This window comes from Melospiza melodia, chromosome 15, assembly GCF_035770615.1.
Source record: "Melospiza melodia melodia isolate bMelMel2 chromosome 15, bMelMel2.pri, whole genome shotgun sequence".
Classification (NCBI taxonomy): Eukaryota; Metazoa; Chordata; class Aves; order Passeriformes; family Passerellidae; genus Melospiza; species Melospiza melodia.
In genome coordinates, this window is record NC_086208.1 from 9,680,389 (window position 1) to 9,705,505 (window position 25,117).

At 41.0% G+C, this 25,117-nt stretch overlaps 1 long non-coding RNA gene across 1 annotated transcript in view; it reads left to right on the forward strand.

Moving 5' to 3' along the window:
* Positions 1 to 22,779, forward strand: part of LOC134425053 (uncharacterized) — a 120,495-nt gene extending 97,716 nt beyond the window's left edge. The window contains exon 3 of the long non-coding RNA XR_010029584.1: positions 22,681 to 22,779. This is a non-coding gene — a long non-coding RNA (uncharacterized LOC134425053). The remainder of the gene's footprint in view (positions 1 to 22,680) is intronic.
* Positions 22,780 to 25,117: the final 2,338 nt, after the last annotated feature.

Here is a 25,117-nt window from a genome sequence, read left to right on the forward strand (position 1 = left end):
TTTGGCTCGTTCTGCTACTTTTTTTAGGGTCCTTTTAACTGTTCTGCAGAGAAAAGGTCCCTTATGACAGAAAGTCTTTAGCTGTCAAACAAAAACACATGGCATAGGAACTGATGCACTGGATGCTTCTCTGAGATAGCCATATCCCCCCAGGAATGAAGGTGTAAGTCAGCCCTCTTCCCCCAGAGTCACATCAGCTGAGAGCCGCACGTCACTTCAGTGCTCTGTGTGGGACAAACCCTTTTCCCTTTGCTCCCTCACTGCAGCACAGCTCAAGGCCTACATGTCCTCAGGGACATTGCCCTTTTACTCCCAGTAATGCTGCTTTGAACCTCTTTTCAAGGCTGTCCTAAATTCTGAGAACTATAATACTGCCTGTTTTGGGGACACAGTGCAGAAATGATGCGTTTTGAATTCCACAAATACCATCACAGAGACAAGGGACATGGCTGACTCAGAGATGTGAAGTGACATATTTGTTCAGCTGAGCTTTTGAGGGAAAAGCAGCCACTGTGGTGCATGTCTGACATATTTGGACTGTCTAGGTCTGCCCTGTACTAGAGAGGTCAGTATCAACTACAGGATTAAAATGGTGTGCTTAGGACAGATAACCTGCACCTATAGGACACCTGCAGGACAGAACAAGGCCCAGTGGCCAAGCTCATTACAACTCTTACCCACATTTAGAAGAACAGGGCACCATTTCCTGTTCTACCTGAAAGCAATGGAAAGGCACCCCTTGTTGCACAACACACACACACACACTCAGACACACTCACACACACACACCCAGACACACTCACACACATGTGCTACATTTCACCCCAGGGGATGAGTTATCTCTGCAGAAATGAAACACCTAAGCATTGCATAGTTCCATGCCAGCAGCCTTTCAGAAGTGCCTCTTTGCTATCTGTAGTCATTGCACTTGGTCTGAATGTGGCAGAGCTGCCAAAAGCCTCAGAAGTTTATCAGCATCCTACTGGAGTTGTCTCAGGATTTCAGTGTGATCAGATTTTATTAAAGCAGCACCTCCTGCATTTGTTTCCCTAAATGTTTTACTACTCAAAGTAATAAACGCAGATGGATGTTCTGGACTCTCTTGTAAAAAACAACAACTGAAAAAACCCTGTACAATAAAAGTGCACATTTTAAATAGAGAAACTGTAAAAGGGCTCTACTTCCCAAGTATTATTTAATGGAAATGAAGAGAGCATAAGATGAGCTATATTGGAAAAGCAATAACAGCTGAGTTGCTGTACATGACATCTAATTCTGTATCAATTGATTTACCTGTTATTGATATACTATGGTATTTATATACCATGTCCCCAAAAATGAAACATTAGGAGTGGCAGGTGGCTCCTCCTTGCTGAACACCAGTGTGATTAGAGTCTCTGCTCTTGTTTGATTACCTTGCTGATAGAATAGTCTAAGCTGAATTTTTTACCCTTAATTTGGGAGTAGCTGTAAAAATTAGGGTCATCTACAGAACTGGCTAATGAGCCAGGTAGCACATGGCAGTAGCTTTGTGGAGAAGCTGTGATAAATATTGTATTGCGTGAGGGGACTGTGTTTCAATCTGTGTGTGCATTTCAAGTAGGGGCCTCCAAAGCACTTGGCCTTTCCCTCCCTGAAGTTGCTGAAAGCTGTTAGGTGACCACTGAAAACAACTGCTAAACATCTCTCACCCTTCTCCTGTAAATGGCAGATGGAGAACTGCCTGGCTGAGGGGAGTTTTGGTACTGGGTCACTGGTGAAAATATGATTCAGGTCCTTTAGAACAGAGAAGTCATTGCTGTGCAACAACTTTCCATCAGGTTTTTGGTCTCATTCTGGTATCTAATGGACAAAGGAATCCTGCTAAGTGCTCCCAGGCTGGTTCTTCTCTAGGCAGTCAGTGCAAAGGAGCAGAGATTGAAAAGGAGTAAACGAGCATGGAGCTTAAATTTCTCTCTGTGCTGGGTTATCATGAAGGTGAAGCTAAGGCACATTACGAGGCAGCAGGAGGGCAGCCTGGCTTACTGCAGATTCTACTTTGCAAATAAACAGTGACATCTACTCCTCACAGTGACCCACTGCTACCCCTCACACGTACCAGGGTCACTTGCGGTTTAAGTGTAAGAAATTCTGTTGATTTCATTGTTCTCTCACATATTCCCACCTGTGCTACAAGAGTACTCAAAGTCATTTCTCCTGCAAGTTGGAGTTGCCTGCCCACAGCAGAGGCAGATGCAGCTCTGGTTCAAGTGCACAGCATGTGGAGTCAGGGAACTTTGACCATATCACTACACACATCACATTCCCTTCACGTGACTGTACAGTTCAGAAACTTTTTGCTGATCCAAACTTAAGACTGCAGTACCATGGGCTTCATTACAAAAGCACAGGCAGATTTTAGCACTGCCTGCACTGTTCAGCAGCCAGCACTCACTGGGAAATTACAGACTGTTGTGTTTAGCTGTGTAGATGCTGTGCAATGTTTCAGAGCTTACTAAGGATTATTTTTTTTTCGGTTCAGGAGAGCAAATAGCTTACATTGGTTTGTTCTATCAAATTCAAGCTGACACAGTCACTCTAAAAGAAACATCCATATTTCCTATATGTTTATGACTAAATGTTTCAGCCACCACTACCAGAAAATGTAAAATAATTCACTTAAAAGACAACAAATCTGGAAGGTGTTCCAGCTCTGTGCTGGCAGAAGTTACTGGAGATTATGTATGGACGTGCACAGCTAGTGGTGCTGCTGTTCTAACAAAGAGAAAAGAAAGGGCCTTTAAATAGCCTGCAATACTTGGATAAGCTAAAAAGCTGAAAAGCAGCAAACAAACAAACAAACCCAAACAAATTTTTTTAAATAAACAATGGATGGAAAATATCAGAGTGAAACACGTCACTGCTCCTGTGGAGAGGCCAAGATTTGATGCAAGGAGCACAAAGCAGCTTTCAGGGTGACACTCAAATTTTCTCATGCAGATTTTTTCCCTTATCTGGTGTAAAAATTGCAGAGGCTATCTGCTGTCCCCCGGCATGTGTACATCCTTCATTTCCTGACGGGTACCAGGCACACCTCTCCATGCCTTTATATACACCTTTCCCACTCAGTGCTGCACTGAATTTCCATCTCTGTATCTTCATTAGGTATGTTCAAAAACATCAATAATGTGTATATATATATTTTTAAGAAACAGGACCTACCCAAAGTTGATCTGAACAATGTTAAACCATTCTAATTGTCTCTTAATTAGGGCTGTGCCTTCTAACAGAATAGCTTTCTTAATACACTACTTAGTGGGGGTTCAGTTGTATTAGCATGAATTAAATCTTTACCCTACAGGAATAAGCAATGCTTCTACTTTTTTTCTTTCTTTTTTTTTTTTTTTTTTTTAATATACCAATAGAGGGAGATACATAGCTCTGATTGTATGTATGTATTGAGGCAGCCCAGGAGGTGTGCTGGTGTGCTTTTGTGAGGCTGAGATCCATAAAGGCAACTAAATATCAAAGATTTCAATGGAAGCCTCGTGTCTAAAAGCTGTGGTAGCATCAAAATCAGCTGTAAATGCTTGTGATCTTGTGCAGCCCCTGAAAAGTTGTGAAAATCACCACAAGCAAGAAACAATGGAGGATGTGATAGTTGCAGAAAATTGTTACGAAGACACTTTATGTATCCTTTTGCTATGAACAGCACACATGCTTTGTGCTCTGCAGCATGTCATCAAATGCTTCAGTTAATTACTCACTAATTATAACACTGTTGAATGGCTACACTGTGGCAACCATATAATTATGGAGCATAAAGTACTGAGCAGTTGCAAGGCTGAGCATATTGACTGATTACGATAAATCTCCTGCTTATTGTTGATATTTTTCACCTGCTTAACAGTTCTAATATTTGCCTATCATACCCTCAAACTCAGTGCAGTATATGAAGTGTTAGTAGCAGAAGTTAATTAAAGTGGAAAGCAGGAAAGCTGCACTGAAATGGTAGTGTATGATGACAAATATGTGCTGAAACACAAAACCTGGAAATGGCCCTTCACAGCTGCCAGGGCGCAGCATTCCTCTCACACCCATTATGCAACTCCCTCACAGAAAGAGGGAAAAGGAGAAAAGAGGTCACTGATGTTTTAAAAATACAGTGAGGTGAGTCAGAATCTCAGGGCAGCTCTCAGAGATGGAGAGGGAGTTTCAGCTTGCGTGTTCTTCCAGGATTCCAGCATCACCAGGGGGAGAAGGCATTGAAAGAGCTGCTGGAAATGTTGCCAGCTAATGAGCCCTGCAGGGACTCCCCTGGCACGCTGGGGCTGCCTGGAGCACCGTGTGCCCCCGCAGTACCAGCGGGATCCCCAGCTCAGGCTGGAGGGAGCAGATGATGCACAGCTGGCTCAGGTTATCCTTCCCAAGCAGACTCTTACACCACAGGAAATGTCAGTTAACCATCTTAGGGCAGTTGGCAGGCTGCTTTGTACTTGCTGGTACAAAGTACAGCTAAAAGTCTTCATCTACCCTTTTTATGTTTAAGGGAAGACACAAACACAGGCAAAAATCCAGCTCTGGGGTCTTGTGTGTTCCACAAATAATTTTTGCTGTCCCCTCAAATACATTGATGTTCAGGATCTGGGCAAGTGTATACTAAGCTGTCCCTGCCGCTCATATCTTGCACTAGAGCCAGGAACAAGATACAAAGCTGTTCAGCAAAAGACACTATTTCATTAAAACTCAATGAAAGCCTTGCTTGCTCATGCTGCTATGAGTTGTTATTGCTGTGTTCTCAGAATGGAATGGCAAAGCAGGAAATGCCTGATCAAAGAGTGTTCCACTTCATTTTTGGGAAAGTGAGTCACTCCACACTGCTGTGCTTCTCGTTCCCTCCCAGTGCCACCTGCCATACAAATGTGCACTTGGAGGAGGGCTCAGTGATTGTCATCTGCAGAGCATTGAAGTGCTACAGAGCCAACTTTTCACTTGCAAGTGAATGGGAAGTTCTTTCCACAAAGACAAATCGTTCTTAAAACATGCTGCTGGTTCCTTCCCTGTGAATAGAGGCTGACTCTTGGAGCAGCCTTGCCTTTCTCTAGATTTAAGGCTCTGAAAGTTGAAAAGAAGCCTAAAGGATCTGTGTGAGCTATTAGCATAAAGGCCTCACAGTGCACTTAGGAACTTCTGTATTTATTGTTGATGTTCATTATCAAAAAGAATAAAATGTTTTAGCAAAATGTGATAAATTAATGCCATAGAGAAAACTGCAACAATTGCTGAGTCTGGGTTTGGACTACATTAGGAAGAAGATAATTGCTGGTGTAATTACACACAGCTCCAGACAGTGGTGTGTCTGACCCATGGTCATTTTTATGCCCATACTAAAATGTCAGTAATATCCTGAAATAGAATGTCACCCCATTCTCCTCCCCAGATCCTCTCAGCATTGTTAGAGCTGATAATGCATCTGCAGTCTGCACATTTTTCTCAGTGTTTGTTTTGGAAATGTTCCATTCTTCAACCATCATATAAACTTTGGCTTAAGTGATAGCCTGGACCTGGAAGAGTTTCAGGACACAACAATGTGGGGCGTTTACTGATTTTCGATGCCTGTTGAGAACGATAGACTGGTAAACTCTTCTGTGGATGATATATGTAAAGAGTGTGGCTGTTTGCCAGTATATCCAGTATATATAAAAAAGCAAGTTACTTAAAAGGGGACTCCAGAGAGACAAAGACTGTTCTTACTTTTTCCTGACATAGTCCTGGTCTCCTTTATCTTTTTATTGTTTCTGAATTCAGTGAAGTCTATTGTGTTGCTGTAAATGGTCCTAATTGTGGCCAATCTGTTATGAATTTTCTGAGATATTTGTGCGTCTTTGAGCTTTTTTACTCATTCAAGGCAGTATTTCCTTTGAAATTTCAAAATAATTTGTCCTTAGGATAATTTTATTGCATTCATTTCTTTGACGTGCACAGGGTCTCACCAGAGAAAGGGTTGGCTCTGTTCTCTTTAGTGTGTCTCTTAGGGAAGTATGAGTCATGGCTTTTAAGACTCCTTTTGTTTCATTAAGATGTTACTTTTAGAATATTGTCAAGATGAGCCCAGGTTACCAGCTGGGAACAAGAAAGGATGAACAGGTCTCCCTTTACCATTCTTGTGCTTTCAGATTTTGAACATTTCAGAAAGGCTGGTATGAATCTTGCTTCTCTTCCCTCCCAACCCTTTTTGGTCCTTAGAAGCTCTTGCACACACAAGTTCTCAGGCAATTTCTCTAGTTTTGGGAGCAGGGATTTGTAGGCAAAAAACAGTTATGCTTTGATTTTGCAGAATGAGGTGCAGGGAGATGTGTTTCAGATCCCGGGCCACAGTGAAAATTGCAGCATTGCAGCCCTGCACATGTGGAGTGCTGGAAATAGTGGCTCCACTGAGTATGAGGCCAAGTCACACTTGGAAAACACCAAAAAATTGCAGGGGATCAGTCCAGCACTGCTGCAGCAAATAGGAGCTTTGTGGTTTATTCCTATAACGTGCAAAAGAAAAAGAACCCTGGACCAAAACACTGTTTCTGGTTCCCCTTCCATGAAATGTGAGTATCACTCAAGTGTTGTTATGAGCTGTGAAAAGCTCAGTAGTCTGAACTTTTGCTAGTTGTAGAACACAGAGAAGACAACTCTTTTTGTCGAGGAGCCAGAGGCATATGTGATGTAAATCTGCTGTTCCACTGATTTCAGGAGAACCCAACAGGCTTGTGTTGCGTCAACAAATCTGATGGGAAATAATCAACAAATTATATTAATCAATTTAACCCCTAAAAAGCCATAGCAGCATGCAAAACTCGTGGTGAAACCTATGAAAACCATAAGCACATAGCTTTGAGGGAGTGGCTGAGGCTGTGAAAATTAAACTTAAAGCGTTAGAAAGGTGGCGGGTGGATCTGCAGTGGGTGCTGAAAGTTCACCAGGGCCCTGCTCTTCACTCAGGCCCCTTTTGCACTGAAGGTGCAGTTCTGGGGAGCAAGAGGAGCTAGACTAGAGGAAAGAGATTCTTTTCAGGTCAGGAGAGGACTGATTTTCTTGGTAAAGATCTTTCCTTTCACCATGCGAAGGATCAGTTGCTAGTTTAGAACATTTCCCTCTTTCAAAGGGGAGCAAACAGCAGCTCTGTTTCATCTCTCAAGGTGTGGTATGTGCAGGGGCAGCCAGGTGACAAACAGGCAGCCTGTGCTGAGCACTCCTGTTGATAAAGGCACTTGTGGAGCTGAGCCCGTGTCAGAGCTGCAGAGAGCAAATGTTTGCTGCCCGTGCTCCATTAGTGCCGTTATCGGCTTGGGACGAGCAGGAGAATGGGAGCTGCTTTGTGGTACAGCTACTAACGCTAACTAACAGTGTCATTCAGGAAGGAAATTTAATCTCACGTTTGCAATTTGATTCAGACTTCTCCATTAATGATTTTTCCTGCACAGATATTGCTGTGCAGGCGCTGGGCCGGGCCTGCGGGCAGAGCGAGCGCTGGCAGCGGCTGTGCGGGCCCTGAGGCAGCCATTCCCTCAGCCGGGCTGAGCTCTGTCCAGCAGGCTGATAAAAACACAAAAATACAGCTCCCTGAGCCTGTACCAAATAGCATTTATCTTACAGCATTTCCCCAGCCACTGCTCCCTGGGAGAGGCACCAGCACCGGATAGAGCCCTCCCCATCCAGGCAAAGGCCCACAGGTATTTCTGTCAGGGCAGGACAGGTAAAATGGTCATGAAAAAAAGCAGGGTTTGGGTCTCTGTGACTGCAGGCAGCAGCCACAGGGGTTGATTTATCCCTGACCTCACATGCACAGCAGCACTGGCACAGGACACATGTCTGTCCATGCACAGCAGCACTGGCACAGGACACATGTCTGTCCATGCACAGGACACATTTCTGTCCATGCACAGCAGCACTGACACAGGACAGATGTCTGTCCATGCACAGGACACATTTCTGTCCATGCACAGCAGCACTGACACAGGACAGATGTCTGTCCATGCACAGGACACATGTCTGTCCATGCACAGCAGCACTGGCACAGGACACATGTCTGTCCATGCACAGAGGCACTGACACAGGACAGATGTCTGTCCATGCACAGGACACATTTCTGTCCACGCGCAGCAGCACTGGCACAGGACACATGTCTGTCCATGCACAGAGGCACTGACACAGGACACATGTCTGTCCATGCACAGGACACGTTTCTGTCCATGCACAGCAGCACTGACACAGGACACATGTCTGTCCATGCACAGGACACGTTTCTGTCCATGCACAGCGGCACTGGCACAGGACACATTTCTCTCCACACGTGGCTGGGGCTGCCAAGGAGCTTGCCAGAATATGAAGCACGTCTGGTGTGGAAATCAAAGCTAGGTTCACCTGCTGGGAGCTATGAGCAGCAAGGTCTCCAGCCTGGAGTGCTCTACCAGCTTTTGTCCTCTTTAAGGGGCTAAGTGAGGTGGTATAATGTTACAGCAGCATGGATTTTCTTATTTTAGCAATAAACAGAATTTCTGATGTCTGAAAGTAAAACTGGGGACAAGATGAGTAATTTTTTTTAAAGTCACCTTTTTCCCCCCAAGAACACCTTTTCACTTTTCTTTGTGGAACACTTTTACGATCACACAAACATCTGTTAACAAAAGAATAAGTAAACTGGCTGGGTTAACTGAAATATTATTTTTCTACCTCAAACAAAATGGTGGGATTTTAAAATTTACCTGGAGTCTTACATTTTTTCATAGAAAAAATATCCTAAAATGAAATCTGAAATTGTTTTAACTGATCACATTTTCTCAGCTTTTCCTTTCTCTTATCTTTGTGTTTTGTTCACATGCTTTCCTCTTTAGTCACTCTTTCCTTAAATTGACTCCATGTTTGTATTAGTTTTTGCCCAGAGTTGACACAGAGCAAGCAGAGCTGGTTCTCTGACCTGCACAAAGACTTTTGATGCCACGGGTTCTTTAACAAGACTTATGTCTGCCCGGTGACCCATCTGTGCTCTGATTGAGCTGCTACAACAGGGCCTCAGGGCAACAGTGAAATAGGCATAGGATGCTAATCCACATCCTCTGCCACCTTTCACCATGTGCATTGCAGATAAAATCCAAACACAGTTTATTTGCTACCCTGAAATTCAATCAAAACAGCTATGCTGCTATTGTAGTGTTCTGTTTTTGTGTTTTCCTTCCTAGCAAAGCAAGAATAGGAGATAAATTTGCCTTTAAACTTGTTCTCAGTTTGACACTTAAAATACTGTTTACTAATTTATGATAAAAGCTGTGGGTTTGGTTCTTTCAGGAGGATCTAAATTGCTAATGACCAAAAGACACACGAGAGAAATTGCTGTCATCGTCTGCAGTTTTCCTTTTGTTCTTTAAATTTGAAAAATTGTTTTTCAAATTTCTGCCAATGAAAACAATATCAAACTGGTTGAGACACAACTGTGTGGAGAGCAAAGCCTCTTACAATAGGAAAGGGGGAAAAAACATAATAGATCACTGGGCTGCCTTCTTTCATTTTTTGACCTTTAATTGAAAGATTGAAGATAAGTAGTTCCTGGGAGAAAGCAGAAGGCTGATTCACTTACCCTGTAGCTTTGAGTGGAAAAGCTTCCTGGAAGCCTTACTATATATTATGAATCATCCTCTTGTCATTCCAAGAAGTTCATAGACAAGTAAAATGTTAGAAATGGATTGGAAGTGGAGTGATGGGCAGTAAGGCCTAAGTGAGAGGTTAAAGGTCTCAAGATAATACATTCAGGCATCCCTCAGGACATTTTTGTAAAACTGATGTTTCTGACCTCAGGAATCCTTGTCTCCATGTATTAGGATTCACTGCTCTCTTAGAATAATGTCATTTTGAAAAGTTCACATGCTTTATATGAAGTTTTAAAAATGAGGACTGAGTTTTCTTTCAAGGAAATCAGATGGAGTCATTACTGCTTCATGCTTATGGGATTGCAGAGCATGTGGGGTTGACTGTCTGCCATTTCAAACCCTGTAACATAAATGAAATCAGGTATAAAACAGATTTGATCACAGTAAGCACAAAGGAATCAATTATTAAATCCTCGAGGGTGTCACAGTATGCTATAGGTGGAAGAGAATAAGCTTTGGAATTTCAGGAGACAGAATGGGGTTGGAAGAGTAGCAAATCCTCTGCTTGGGATGGGAATCAAGTGTTTCACAGTATGGCAAGAATTCAATTGACCTTGAAAGTATGTGAGCCCCTTATTCTTTTTCAGAACCACATCCTTTCAGGATGCTTATTAGGACACCTAATCCTCACTGTTGACATAAGAGTTCATTACATATTCTTTCTAAAATGTAACTTTAAAGATATGGTTTTGATCAAGGTGGTAACTCAGTGACCATTTCTTAAGTTAACTACCAAAAAATGTTCCTATGTTCAATCCTTTTTTGCCCTCATATGAGTGTAAGTTGGGGAATTCTGCATGTTCTATAGCTGTTCACTTTTAACTAGAGGTGACAGGATGAACACATCTTTTGCTCTGCTGTAATCTCTTCCATCATATGCATATGACCAATATGCAGTGTTTCCAAATCTCTACATGGACAGTGCCACAAGCCCTAGTGCTCTGCAGTGAGGGGTGAGGAAGAGCTACTCCATTGGCAAAAGTACCCAGATGTTTTAATGATTTTCTGAAAGGTTGGGTATTTAGGACTGGCATAGTAGTACAGCTTCATTGACAGTTCCCAATTTACATGGCAGCTGACCCAGACTGTGAGATGTTTCTTAGTTTGACTGTGTCCTGGTTTCAGCTGGCACAGAGTTCATTCTGTTCTCAGTAGCTGGTTCAGGGCTGTGTTTGGGATGCAGCTTGGGGATGATGTTGATGTTTTGCTGGGCAGAGTTTGCTCTGAGCCCTGGATGTTCTGGTGTCTTGTGCTCTGCCCATGTGGGGCTGTGCAATAAATGGGGAGGGAGCACAGCCAGGACAGCTGCCCCAAACTGGCCAAGGGGACATTCCATGCTGGGAATGTAAACTGGGAGGAGCTGGCCAGGAGCAGCTGATGGCTGCTTGGCCGTGGGATGGGCATTGGTCAAGGGGTGGAGAGCAACTATTGTCCATCACTTGTTTTTCTTGGGGCTTATTTTCTCTCTCTCTGTCATGTTCATTAAAATTGCTGGGTTTTTTGCTCTACTGTAATCTCTGTTCATTAAAGTTGCTATTATTGTTATTTTAGGATTATTTATTAGTATTGTTAGGATTATTGTATTTTACTTTGTTTCATTTATTAAACTATTCTTACCTCAACCCTTGAGTTCTTTTTTTGGCTCCTCTGATCTCTCCCCCACCCCACTGCAGGGGGGAGCCAGACAGTGGCTGTGGTACTTCATTGCCATGTGGGGCTAAACCACAGCCCTGAGCAGCAGCATTTAAAATTTAAAATTATTGCAGCTCGGATTTGAAGTAAACACTTCACTGGGGTGAATACAGTGGGGAAGAGTGAATGCTTCTGTGCCTTTTTCTGCTGATATTGTTTAGCTGGAGACAGCTTTCTGCAAGACTGAATTATCAGGGCAAGAGTGCATTGATTTACATCCTGAAGGTTATCTTTCTAGTGAGAAAAGGCACAACAGCATGTGTGTCTGTTTTTATAACTGTAGATTTTGAGGAGAAATATATGCTAAAATAAAACAAGGGTTGAGGAGGAATAGTACTGTGTGGATTTCTAAATAGTGAACTTTAATACTGGAGAAGAGAGGGTTGACTTTTCAGTGCTCCTGCTCACATGCTGGCATGCATCACAATAATGTATTTTCACCCCTGCATTTTGCTTTAGCTATTGACTCATTGACTTGTTTGTTGATAGAAGAAAGGCAGCTGAACAAATCCCAGGAGGGGGTGAGCAGATTTTTGATCACTAATGGTGCAGTAGCTCAGACCCCTCTATAAGGGATGCCATTTGATTTGATTTGTATAGCAAAGAGTTAATTTTATATTATCTAAAGTGCTTTTTGGGATTGATTTATATACTCCTACTTTCACATTAATTGGGAAGTATCTGTTGTTATCTCTCTAAAGGTCAGCTTCTCCTCTGCTTACTCACATGAGTAATGTAATTGATGGCACTGCATCTGCTCAGGAGAATAAGGAGATCCTGGTTTGATGCCACGTTGAATGGAAATAGCTCCACTAAGTCTGAATGTAGGTGCTGAAGAATACTATAACTTCAGAGAAATACACCTTCTCTCTTGCATATCTCAGCATAGTTTTCTTTCTTATTTTGTCTGACTAGAATACCATTAAGAGTAAATTTGAGCTTTTTTACAAATAAATTTTTCAAATTTACTTGTAAGGAGATAATCCTGGACAGGCTCAAATCGTTTACCAAATGTTCTATCCTGGTTATCATCTGCTTAGAGCAGGGCTGGGCAAGCAGTTACTTGGGAGTTATTCCAGCTCTGGATTCTTCCTTTGCTGTGCCAGTTGTACCATCACAGCAAAGTAGCTCGGCAATGGCATTTCTACATCAGCATGATTCATGTTTTGTTGTTCAATAGAGAAGGAAAATTAAGCTGGGAATTTTAGAAGTGCATATATAAAGAAGGATGTAAAAGGATTGCTTACTGGAACTTGTATTAGATCTTTCCCTGTACCCACACTTCCAAAAATCATCCTATAATTCTGCCTCCCTGTCATTCTTCTGAAGTGAGTGATGACCATATGCTTCTTTTTGTTCAATTATTTTTGATGGTGTTTGTTTCTGACACATTAACCAATGCTTTTAGTCACAATTATCTCAAAGGACTTGGAATTAACATTTTAATAAGATATAATCTGCTTCCATTCATAACTTTTGGCTTTTAAATTCTAACACATGCAATACTTTAGTGCTGAATCATTTGAGGGATTCTACAAAATATAGAGATAATTGAAATGAGGATTTAAACTTGGATTATTGAAAGGAGGATTAAATTCAATCTGTGAACAGCTTGAAATGTTTTATGTTAATGCAATCACAAAAATTCTGTCAGATTTCAATTGTAGAGACCACAGCTCATTCAGAGGAAGAAATAGATACTTTTTCCTCTAGATTTGAAATAAATTTAAGCTATAAAGGGGGAAAATGAGGCAATTCACAAATGTGAAACTACAGGAAAACAAATTTATAGGTTTGGGAACACATGTACCCATCAACAGAGTTTCTTCAATTACAGAAAAAATAAGGCTAAAAAGTACCTCAATGCATCTCTCTGTTCATCTTTATGCTTCTAAGCAGGATGTGCAGGATACTTCTGCCAGTTCTGGCAGATATTTATCTATCTAACTTCTTGCTCTGGATTTCCAAAAGTAAGGCCCTTGTGGTGCCCCCAGACAGCTATTTCCAAGCTTTATTATCTTTCATACCAAGAAAAAAACTCCTCCTTCCTTTAATTACCCCAATTATACACCCTGTTTATCTGGACCCAAACTTTGTTTTGTGTCCTTCCTATCAGCTGTCATTTGTGTTCTTCAAGACTGTTCTCAGTGTCAAACACCCTCTGCCCTCATCATTTCTGGCTGTGGGTTTGCTCTCCCAAATTCCCTGCTCTAGGTTATGTTCCCTGTGTGGATTTCTGGTATAATCCAGGTAGCAGCTGCTTTTTTTTTTTTTTTTTTTTTTTTTTTTTTTTTTTTTTTTTCTGCATGATACATTTCACTCATGCTCATTTTGTAATCTGTTATCTCATTTTTTTGCTCTCCTCAGACCTGCATTTCTCCCTCTATTTCTCCATAAGCAAGAACAAGTCCTTATCTTTTCCTTAATTAGTTTTATCTTTTTTTTTTCCACACCAGTGCTTCAGTTAGGCAAAATAATTTTGATTTCCATTCCTGTTCTCTAGCATACCTGGAGGCCTTTCTGCTTAGGAGTCATCTGCATCAGAAAGCATTTCTCCCTGAAAAATCCTTGAATAGAGCCAGACCCATGATAGAACTCAAGCTCAGCTTCTTCCCTTCCTCCTGTCAGCGAAGGAAATAAACAAATTTTTGAAACAATTTATTCTTGCAAAATCCATGTCATCTGTTACCTGCCTTATTGTTGTCTTTTAGGTGCTTGCAAATAATTTTATTCATTCCTACTTTTTTTTTATTCTCCCAAGAGCTGGAGTTCAACTAACTATCTATCTATCTATCTATCTATCTATCTATCTATCTATCTATCTATCTATCTAATAAATTTTTTAAGCTACTCTTTTTATCCATTTCTGTATTGGGATTGGGTTTATCATTCTAGTAAACCTTTCTCTCTCCAAGTTCCCATAATCACTTCTGAGATTTTTTTTCAGCTTGTTCTCTGAATATTTTATGATGAAAATCATCAAGTCTAGACTGTTTGAATCACCTTAGTTATCTAAATATTCTCTAACCTTTTAAGTCTTCCTTTTTCTCTGAGATCTTATCTTTTTTTGGCATTTAAGACACCTGACTTCTACTCGTGGTTGACTCACCTTGTCAGTTCAGGAGGTGCAGACCCCCCCCTGCCAGGTCCCTGAATATTTCCCTCACTCAGTTTTGCTGCAGCAGAGCTGGGGAGGTTCCAAGGATTCTGCAGCAGAAGTTTCCTGTGCCCCCCCTGGCTCTCTGAGGACTCTGAGAGCTGCAGGGCAGGAGGTGTCTGTGCTGCAGGGCAGCTCTGGGCATCTGCCCGGCCTGGAGGGGCAGGCTCAGCCCACACACTGAGGCCACCACAGCTCGGGGACAGCTCTGGGGACAGTCCTTCCCTGAAGGGTGCCTCAGTCCCTACAGGCAATGCAGTCCTGGCAGGTCTGTTTTCTTTGAAGGATTTCCACATGCCTCAGTATGAAAGCAGAATTTTTAACCTAGTTATATTGCAATATTGCAGTTTATTCCTGTAACACACCTCGTTAGCTTGTGATCTGTGTATTGGTCATAGAATCATGGCTAGTGGGGACATGGAGAGCATCCTAACCAAACCCCTGTGCAGGGACAGAAGTAAAAATTGAAGTGCTTCTGACTGACTTTTGCCTTATCTGTTCTTAAAAACTCTCCAACCCTCCTAAGTAGTTCTTTCAGTGTCCTTGTAGCTGGGAAAGGTTTGCTTCTGTGCCCTAAATAATTCTTGTTGCATTGTAAGCTGTTTATTTTCTGTCCTGTCCTGTCCTAGTGGAAAAGCTGAGAAGTTTATTATCTTTCTCTCTGTGGAAATTGTGAATGTAGTGGCAGATTGCTGTCTCATGTCCAGGCAAGGTGTTCTTCAATATTTACACCATTTCCCTTGAAATGTGTTTTAAACATGTTGGGGACAGAGAATAGCTTGTTCAATTTTGGAGCTGACAGAATGTGAAATCATCTATTGATTCTGTTATTAACCTAAAATATATTTGATCAGCTTTTCTCACTTTTCACTGCACATTCCTCCATAATGCTACACTTTATTTTTTAGTATGTTTCGGTATTGTCACAGATACAAGTTTAAACAGGATAAAAACAGAACCTATGGAAGAATCAAATATCAAAGCAAATATTTGATTTTTGTGTAGTTTCCAGAATACAAAATTATTCCCCAGTGTGAGCAGACACAATTCTTTGGAATTAATGGGGATATGCAGAGTTATCATGAGTCTGAGCAGGCTTTTCACTGCAGTATTGGTTCTGCATGTGCAGCAGTCACAAATCTCCTGCCAGTAACATTCAGGGAAAATATAGAGCACATTTAAGGACACATATATGTGGTTCCATGTTAATGTTGTCATAATGGAACATAAACTGAGGCTGTTAGATTAATAAGAGGTACCAGATTTGTTTGCAAGATTAATCAGGCAAACATATAGGCACAAACCAATTTGTAGAGCATTAGCATTTCAGGATTCTCCAGAATGGGGGGTAGATAAACAGTTTCATGTTTTACAAGACACATGTGCAAGCTTCAAGCTGTGACTGCAACCCACAAGGTCAACCAAAAGAAGGAAGTATTGGGATAAACAGAATTACATCTCAAAATTTATAGATTGATGGGGTGACAGGAAGAATAATAGCAAAGAACATGATTCAGCAGAAACCAGGATCAACATTTTTTTAATCAAAGATCAGATACTGATCCTTCACCCAGCAAAGGGTAAAACCTGAGGCTAGAGGGCTCAGCTAGGGGAGCTGATATTTGCATATGGTTTCATCTTGCCACAGTTATAAATCTGAGCTCTCTCAGTGGTATCAATGCCTTGCAGAAAACTGTGCCTCGGAGAAGGAAAGAGTAGGGACAGATAACAAAGGAGATGATGGTGGAACAGGCTCCATCAGCATCACATTTGCAAAGCTGTTGCATTTCACCTGGCATGAATTCTGTATTGAGGCTAAATTCACTGTGAGAGTAAGTTCCTTCTCTCCCAAAAGGCAGAGTGGACACATATTTTGTGTTTGCATAATATATATGAACGTTTAGATTTTATTCTATTTGAATTTTCCTAACTGCATGACAACCTGGATGTAGCACTGCACACCTGTGCAGAGCACCTTGTCAGGTCCTGCCTAGGCACAGCCCCTGAGGTGGCTTCTAATAGAAATCCATAACTCTGCATCAAGTGCTGTGTGAAGTCACACACATTCCAGCATGTTAAGGCTTAGCAGTAATGTTGGAATTAAAAATGAAAGGTATAAAAAATGTAGTTCTTGATATAATTAGAGTGAAACTGGAGCTTACTTAAATACTTTTGTCAAGTGTCAGCATTTGACTTTTTGCAAGATATATGTCTTTATGAAGTGAATAGAATATCTGTACTTCTCAGTATACTAAAATATTGAGTTTTCTTTCCTGTTGTTTCTTTTTCTCTGAGTAATATCAATCAGAGTACAAGATGTGATCAGAGTTGCTGTTAGTACATAGCATCTCAAGCAGATGCAAAAGGTGACACAAAAGATCTCAGCAATAACTATCACATGTAAACTCTGCTGGGCCTCCATAGCAGGAGAAACTTGTAAGATCCTTTTTGTAATACTGTGCATATAAGAGCATCCCCAAAAATTTGCACATGGAAGAAGATCTTTGTGGGGAAAAGGACATAGCCGTTCGCATATTTGAGATAATTGAAATCAATGACCAAATGCTTGTTAAAAGTTAGTTATTAATATTTATGCTGAGAGTTTCAAAGGAGCCTAAGGGTGTGCTCCTGACTCATTGAAATTCACCAGGAGCTGAGTGCCTAACTCCCTTAGGTCTTGCTGAAAATCCCAGCCTTAATCTCTGTGTGACAATCTGATTTTGATGTTTTACAAACCATACTACCAATAATGAGGGTATGCTGAGGAAGCTGGGAAAACGTTGTGAGTGCTTATATTTAGTGCCTTTATTTTGACATAATCGTTTAAAATGGCTTTGGATGAAAATTTGTGAAGTAAAGCAATTTCCAGCTGAAAGCCTCATGGCAGAGGCTTCAGTCTGTGTTAGTGATGTAAACACATGCATTAAACTTTGTAATGGATTTTATGAAACTTAATGAGCAGATTTTTATTGTGCTGTAATACCATGTTGAAACTATCCTTGTTTCTTTGTTTTTCTTTGCCTACAGCTAGAAATAAATTTGACATGCCTTATTATTACATTGTGCTAGTTCACTGTAAGTTTATAATATTACCTAAAACTAGAGCCTTTATTTGAAGTTTTTGGCAAAAGTGATATTCTCTCATGACGTCTGCTCAGAATGATATACAAAATTTTTAAAACTCTTTGGTATAGTTTTAGAAATAAGTTGATGGCATTTTTTTAATCATTTTTATTTCTAATGTGGTTGCAACTATGAATCTCCAACTAAGACAGGCCAGGCAGCTCAGTTCTTCAAAGACTCACAGTAGCACTGTGAGCAAATACAAAGAGGTGTTGGTAAGGTAGCAATGGCTGCTTTTGTTCAAACACTCTAAGATCTGTGTGACTATGAAAATTCACATTATACTCCTGCCCTTCTACTGGCATTGCAGGAGTATAACCAAAGAAAAAAGCTTCACTCATACTGGTATTTCTGTCAGCCTGACGTCACAATCCCAAACTACTTTATTTATAAGGAATCCAAGGATAGAAATAATTGAATGTTTCAGCATGTGTTTCTGCTAACTGCCTTCCCAAAAATTAACAGACCCACAAAGCCCAGTTCTTTCTACATAACTGGAAATTTTACCAGTCTTTACTGTTGAAAGAGCTGAAGGATTCCTCATGGCACCAAAAACCTCCCCACCTTTAGTAACTTGGCTTCTTCCACATCATTGTTCCTGTAAACTATCAGCTTAAACCACGGGTCAAGAGTGCTTATAGTCTCATAAAAATGTCCTGTAAAAAAAGAAACTGATTGCTAATCAGTGAACTATTGTAGTTAAGCTACACTGTGTTATAATACTGGAGTAGAATCATTTCCATCTTTCAAATAGTATTTTCACTGTGATGTTTCTTTCAGATGAAAGACAAATTTTGAACCTCAAGAGCTGTAGAAAAGCCAAGACAAAATATGTACAATTCACATTAGCAACCTGTTAATTTTTAGAAGCATAAATGGTAAGGTGACTGGATAGATGTAAACACCACACCAGTGAGGGACGAACCATTTCATCTCTCTTGTATGTGCTGAACAACAGGGCTGCGCTCAGGCCCACAGACTCATGGACAGTTTGGCTGCAGTGCCATGTATGTGGTAAATAATATGGGGAATACTCAGCAATATCACACTTCAGTGTCCTGCTGAAACCAGCAGGTTCCTTGCTGCCTTAAAGAAATATGTATTGAAATAGTCATTAATGTTCTTCTTCCTATATTACTGAGGGGCTCAGTGCTCCTCCCCTGGTGTTCTTTGAGATTGTATTCACTGAAGGCAAGTTATTGCTGGCATAGCTCAAGGTCCACTTGACTCAATTAGCTGCAGGATTTTAATATTCTTATGTCAGGTAACAAGCAGAGCTGGTTGAACTTCTTTCCATGAATGTAGGAAAATATAGGAAAAAATAATCAAACTTAAGAAAATTGTCAATTTTTATTGTCAGTGCTTCTCCCCTACCCTCTTTGGTTAATTATGATGCTTTTGTTTTCCAAAATTGAAAGTTTAGAGAAAAAAATCCAAAATTTTATTTTCTTCCATTCTATTGTGGTTTCAGTTACTCTGCCCAAGGCATGAGAACACAAGATTTAATAGAGGCCACAAATGAGAGCATTGGTTACCTGGGCTTCAGGAGCTTCTTTCAGCTTCTCCTGCTAAGAGAAAATCTCTGGCAATCATAGATCCCACTGTGAAGTCCTAGCCCCACTGAAGGCTCCAGGAAACTCAGTTGTCCTTACTGGTAGCAGAGTTTACCAATCTATTTTTATGATAACTATGCCCCAAAGCTGTACACATGCAGGTTTTCTTTACAAACTTTTAAAAGCTGACTATTCAACAATTCATTATCCAAGGTGTGAAGGGCCTGGTGAGCATTGCCAATCCTGTTAACACCATTGTGAGGAACCCTTGTGCAGCAGGAGTCCTCTGACAACAGGCAACAGGGCAAACCCTCCTCAGCAATTCACCCAAGTGTCATCTTTGGTTTGCAAGTGGAATGGCACCTTTGTCTCCAGAAACGTGTCAAGTGTCACTGCCTGAAACATCAAGCTGAGCCTTGTCGTGCTGTTTACACGAGCCTGATTGTGCAGTACTAATCTACAGGCTTTGGAACTGCTTCCCCAGCTAAATCCAGCTGAAGGCTGAAAAGTGCTTGATAAATCCTTAGGGTGCTTTAACTTTGAAGAATTCTTTTGCAACCGAGACAAACAGGATTAGTATACGAGGCCTTCCATAAGGGAGCTCTGGGTCTCCCTTTCACTGATAGAGTATCCCTGGCAAATTTTTTCTCCCATTGATGCCTCTTGATCAGAAAGGTATAAAGATCAATAGGTTTGTAACAGTATTTCTTTAGCTATAATAAATATCTTTTGAACTCTGTATTACAAGACTGTGATACAGAGCTTTCTAATTTAGCTATAAAGTATGTTCTGGGCAACAGTTTCTGATAGGAAAGTGTGCTGAAGTCAGTGGAATGCTTTCCAGTAATTTCCAGAGGCTCTGGATCAGGTTTTAAAATTTTATCCTGTTTTTATTTTTTTTCCTATGGTGGTGTGGCTCCAGCTGCATCACTAAATATGCTCCACTATTAAAAAAAATTACCAATAAACCAAAGCTTACATGATCACTGTAATTAAGGGTTTAGAGATTGTTTGGCTCTCACAAGTGTTTTAAATTACTATTTTCAAAATGAAATCTTGCAAGGCAGACTGCTTGAAGGCTAAGCAGTCTGTGGTCCTTTGGCAGGTATTTTCACCTCGTTGCATAAGTGACTTTTACTCTCCATTTACTGAAAGTACTGGCAACCACCTGCCCTTATATTCAAAGGAGCAGTAGACTCTACTCTGATATCTGAGAGGTGTAAGCAGGATGAAAAATCAAGGCCTTTTATTCACCACACCTTCCAAATGTAAATGTGTTGTGACCCAGTTTGCAAAAGCAATGGAGAGCCATCCTGGATGCTGCACATTGTCTGCAAAGCTGAGAGGGATTGTGCTGCCAGGGAAAATGCCTGGCAGGTTACCTGGAAAGTTAGCTCATTCCTTTTGGAAGTGTTTTAAGTCCATCACAAAGAATTCTATACTTGGACATGGAAACACAAGTAATTGAATAACCAAAAAATCCCTGCTCGGCCTCTTCAGTGGCTGGGGAACCCTGGCCCCTTTTGAAAGGCAATCTGCCCATTTGGGTTGAGCTAAGCACTTGCCTCCCTCTGCAGCCAGTCTGGAAAGACACACGAGGTGTCCAAAATGAAGATATGAGCAGAACACATGAGCACACACTGACAACACCAAACTCAGGTGTAATCAATCCACTGGTGTGCTCTGATATTGCTCTGGCTGCTCCCAATCCTTGTGTCAGGTATTTCCCTAGAAAGTGTGAGACTGTTTCCCATGTTTTTTTAAAGCTGAGGGAGATCAAAGCCACATTGCTAAAGGACACTGTCAGCACTCACACCTGGGCTCTGCCCAAAGTTGAGGTGCCCTTCACCCCTTAGGTAAGATCTTAGGGCCATTCATAGGATCAGGCCCAGGGAAACCAGAGGTAAATAACGTGGCGTGTGTGAGCAGAACACTCACCCTGCTGAGAGCAGCTCAGGTACCACAAGCAGCATGGCAATGATGCTTCTCAGCAGAGCAGTTCATTGCAGGTGGGCTTGGGTGGCCCTTTCTCCTACCATGGAATAGATATTCATAGAGAAAAGCAAGGCTTCAGAAACAATTCTCTGTTTAGCAAACCCTATTCTCTCCCATAGGTGTCTTGCACCTCACTTTTCTGTCTCCAGGGAATTCCCTTGTAGCCATGATGAGGGAATTCTGCTGCCAGGGTTGGCTGCCTCTGGGCCTCACTCGCCTGTGTGGTCCCTGGCAAACAGTGCTTTGTGAGTAACAGCAAATGCTCTGGCTTGCAACGTTTTTCAAATCATGTTTAGCTCAGAGGAAAAGCATCTTTGACAGCTCTGCAAACTCAGTCTTGAGATACAATAGACTTTTACATCCCTGCAGTTTAAAAGTTAATAGCATACAGTTTAAAACCTGCCTACCTAGATAGGAACATGACAGATTTTAAGCAGCTTTAAGCCTCTAAAGTAAACAATACTAATACTAAAAAATTGATATTTCAAGTTCTTTCCTTTTTTTTTTTTTCCTTCTTTTTTGTTAGGGGAAACCCTGTAAACATGGCAAATGTGTATCTTTTCTGTCACTTCATAGAAAAGCAGCAAAACATACAGAAGAAAAGCCTTTCTCTCTGGCTGATTTCCCAAATGTACTTTGAGTTACCAACCACATTTAAGAGGCTGCTGGAGCTTCTTTGTACAGTGAGAAAGTGCTGAAACAGAAAAAGCATTGAGCAGAATATGCAATGACTTTGTCACAATTATGGGCATCAAACACAGAGTTTTCAGACACAATCCTTTATCCTGCAGATGTTTCAGCTCAGTGTGTTGATCAGCACATTGCCCTGGGAAATTGCCTTGCTGATCAAAAAGTGTCTGTGTGTGCCTCCCTTGCACATATGTAGCTTAGTCTCTTCAGGACAACCACTAGTTTGAATATTCAGGAGATAGCAAAATTGTAGACAAATAGTTGAAACACTCCACTGATGCACCTTGACTCATTAGAAATGCTGCATCTGTAGTAAGCAACAATATTCTCCATCACAACTAAGATTCAGCACTTAGGATGTGTGTAGGAACATAACCTTTGCCTCTTTGTTTAATGCTCTACTTTGGGAAACAAATGCCTTTTGAGATATCAGGAAATGCAAGCTCAGTCATGGTAACATTTAGTTTTCCTTTCCACCTGCTGTGTATAAAATCTGCCAGTGAGTGAAAATTTTCTTGGTACTGTAGACATGAGGTCAAATCCTTTTCTGTTATTATCTTTTTGCTTAGTTGAAGTCATATCAGAAGCAAATTTAATTAATTTAATCTCTCTCTTGGTTTGTTGGGTTTTTTTTTTTTTTCTGGGTTTTTGGGGTTTGGTTTGGTTTGGTTCAGTTTGGTTTTTTTCCTAGAACTGTGGCCACTGCATGAAGTTGGCTAAGAGTTATTTGTTTCTGTGCCAGAAATAACTTTCCTTCTTCTCAAAGCTAATCAGTGGATCTGTGCCTTTCCTTTGGCAGATACTCTCCTTGTGCCACTTTGCTACTGAATTTTGAAGATGCTGAGGGCCAGGAAACTTCTGTGAACTTCACTGACAGTTGGATGGACTTGGCAGAGAGAACCCATCTGACAGGTAGGCACTGAGAAATGGAGCTTCCATTGTGTTCTGATAATGCCAAGACTCCAAACCACAGGCTGTTCCCCCTTTAGTTTAATGATTAAGGGCTGATCATTTAGATGTGGTCTCACACAACATTCTGGGCATTTACTTGAGCTATCAAGTTGGTTGTTCAGCAAGTCACAGCTCTAGGGAAGGATTGTCAATCACAAGGTCATCTCTCCCCCATTCCATGTCCTCCTCCATGCTGGCGCTCAGGCTAGGGCCTAACACTAATGAGAAGACTCCACACTCACAGTGTGCCAGGGGAACCAGATTTGTGGCAAAGAAACTCAGGGAGGAACATAGGTGGTAGGGCTGTCTCTTGTGGACAGGGGAACAATGAGTCTACACTTGCCTTGTCAGCAAAGAAGAACAAGAAAGGATTGTATCCTTCTCAATGTCCTCACCTAATGTCCTTCCAACCCAGCTGAGCCAAACCAGAGGGAAAATTAAAGAGTAAAATATTCTATGCTTGCAAAAGGGAAGAGGAAAGTGTAATTCTTCAACCTGCTGTTTCATAGCGAAGCAATATGTGTCTATAACTCAATCTAGTTCTCCTGCATTAGCTCTACAAAGCATTTGAGCTTTCATTCAGAAATAGGATTTGGTAGGTCTGATGAGTTCTACTGTGGACCAGAAGGGAAGTTCATTAGAAAAATTGCAACTCTGAGTCCTTTTAACCTCAGAACAAGCTTTTGGATTTTGCTAATCAGGTACATTTGTCATTTATATCGACAAGAAACATTTAACATGTAATCTGCTCTGGGAGGAGTGTGGTTTACTGCCTCAGTCTGGGTTTGTGCTATTAATAACAATAATCATGTTTGGCACCAGTATAACCAGTTTAAGCAAAGGATAGAACAGATTTCCCGAGCTCCAGCTGGCTCAGCGTGATTTTCCATGTCCTGATGAAAAGAATTTGCCAGAAACAGGCTTGTTGGGATCAAAAGGATGTGGAAAAGCAAGAGCAGAGTCTTGAGCAAGTTTGTCATTTTGTTTAAGAGTGAATGCTGGGGTTTGACATGATTTCTTCCATTTAATTTCTCTCAGATGGATTTAATTTAAGACGGAGCTTTTCAGAGTAGTGCTAAGAAAACATTTCATTTTTGAAGTTAAATTTGGGTAGGATTCTGAATAAATTGTGTTGAAAGTTTTTTTTTCAACATTCTCTTGAAATAAATGAAGCATTTGTTAAGGTTATAGTTGTTTTTATTTTTTTTAAGAAATTGTTTGTTTTTCTTCAAAAGCAAAGATTTGCTTTCATTACAAAAATTAAAACCTGTAAACTTAAAATATTTAGCTTGGTTGCAAAATTCCCCCCCTCTAATAATCAAAATTTTGTTGTTCAAACTTACAGCATTTTCAGGGAGGTAGAGAGGAAGATCCATGAAAGGAATTTCCAGAAACCTCTGGTGTCTGTGCATGTTTTCCTCTATTGCCAAACTCTCTTTGGTTCAGAAACATTCCTCTCTGCAGTGAAAACAATTCCTGCCAGGTCCATATCTGCACTTGTGGGTCGCTGTTCACTTTTTCAGCAGTTGGGACACAAAGAATCAATAACTTCCTTTCTAACTCAGTTATTACACAGAGTCTGGACAAGATTAGGAGCTGTTTGACTGACAGCAGAGCAACTTTGCCATTAAACAAATGTGAATCCTTCATGTACATGAGCAACCACTCAGGGCCTTGTGCACTGGTGCAGTTTCCTTTTTATGGATGATTGCTTAAGTAGTGTAGCTGAGACCTGCATGCCCCTGCTAGTGCAATGTGATAGGTCTCAAAAGGCAGCAAAGGTTATGAGCCATTTTGATGGTTTTATTCCATTTGATTCCCAGTTTTCAAAGCTGCAGCCTAGCCCTTTGCTGAAATCTTTCTGAGAGCTGTGTCATCTCAAAGAACTGTCACCAACACTTATTCATATATTTACTTCCTTATTGAAGAATTGTTTTTCTTTCAGGTGTGCCTGTTTAGAATGAAAATACTATTTTTGTAATTACTTGAGCGTTTTTCATTTTGGACAAATACAAAGTTTGGACTCTCTTTTCATCCTTTCTATTGCAATCTCTGTAATATATTTGATTGATAGATTTTATTACTATGGTTACTCCAATTTTACACAGCAGATTTTATTTGTGAGAGTAGCATCCTGCTCTGCCCTCATTCAGCCTACTTTGTTTGTTATTGTTTACTGGGGAGAGGGAGGGGAAGATGTTCTACTGCTTTCCTTGAAGACAAGCTTGGCACAAGTAAGGAGCTTCTCACATCTGCAAATCACCGTGTTTTGTACTGCTACCTTA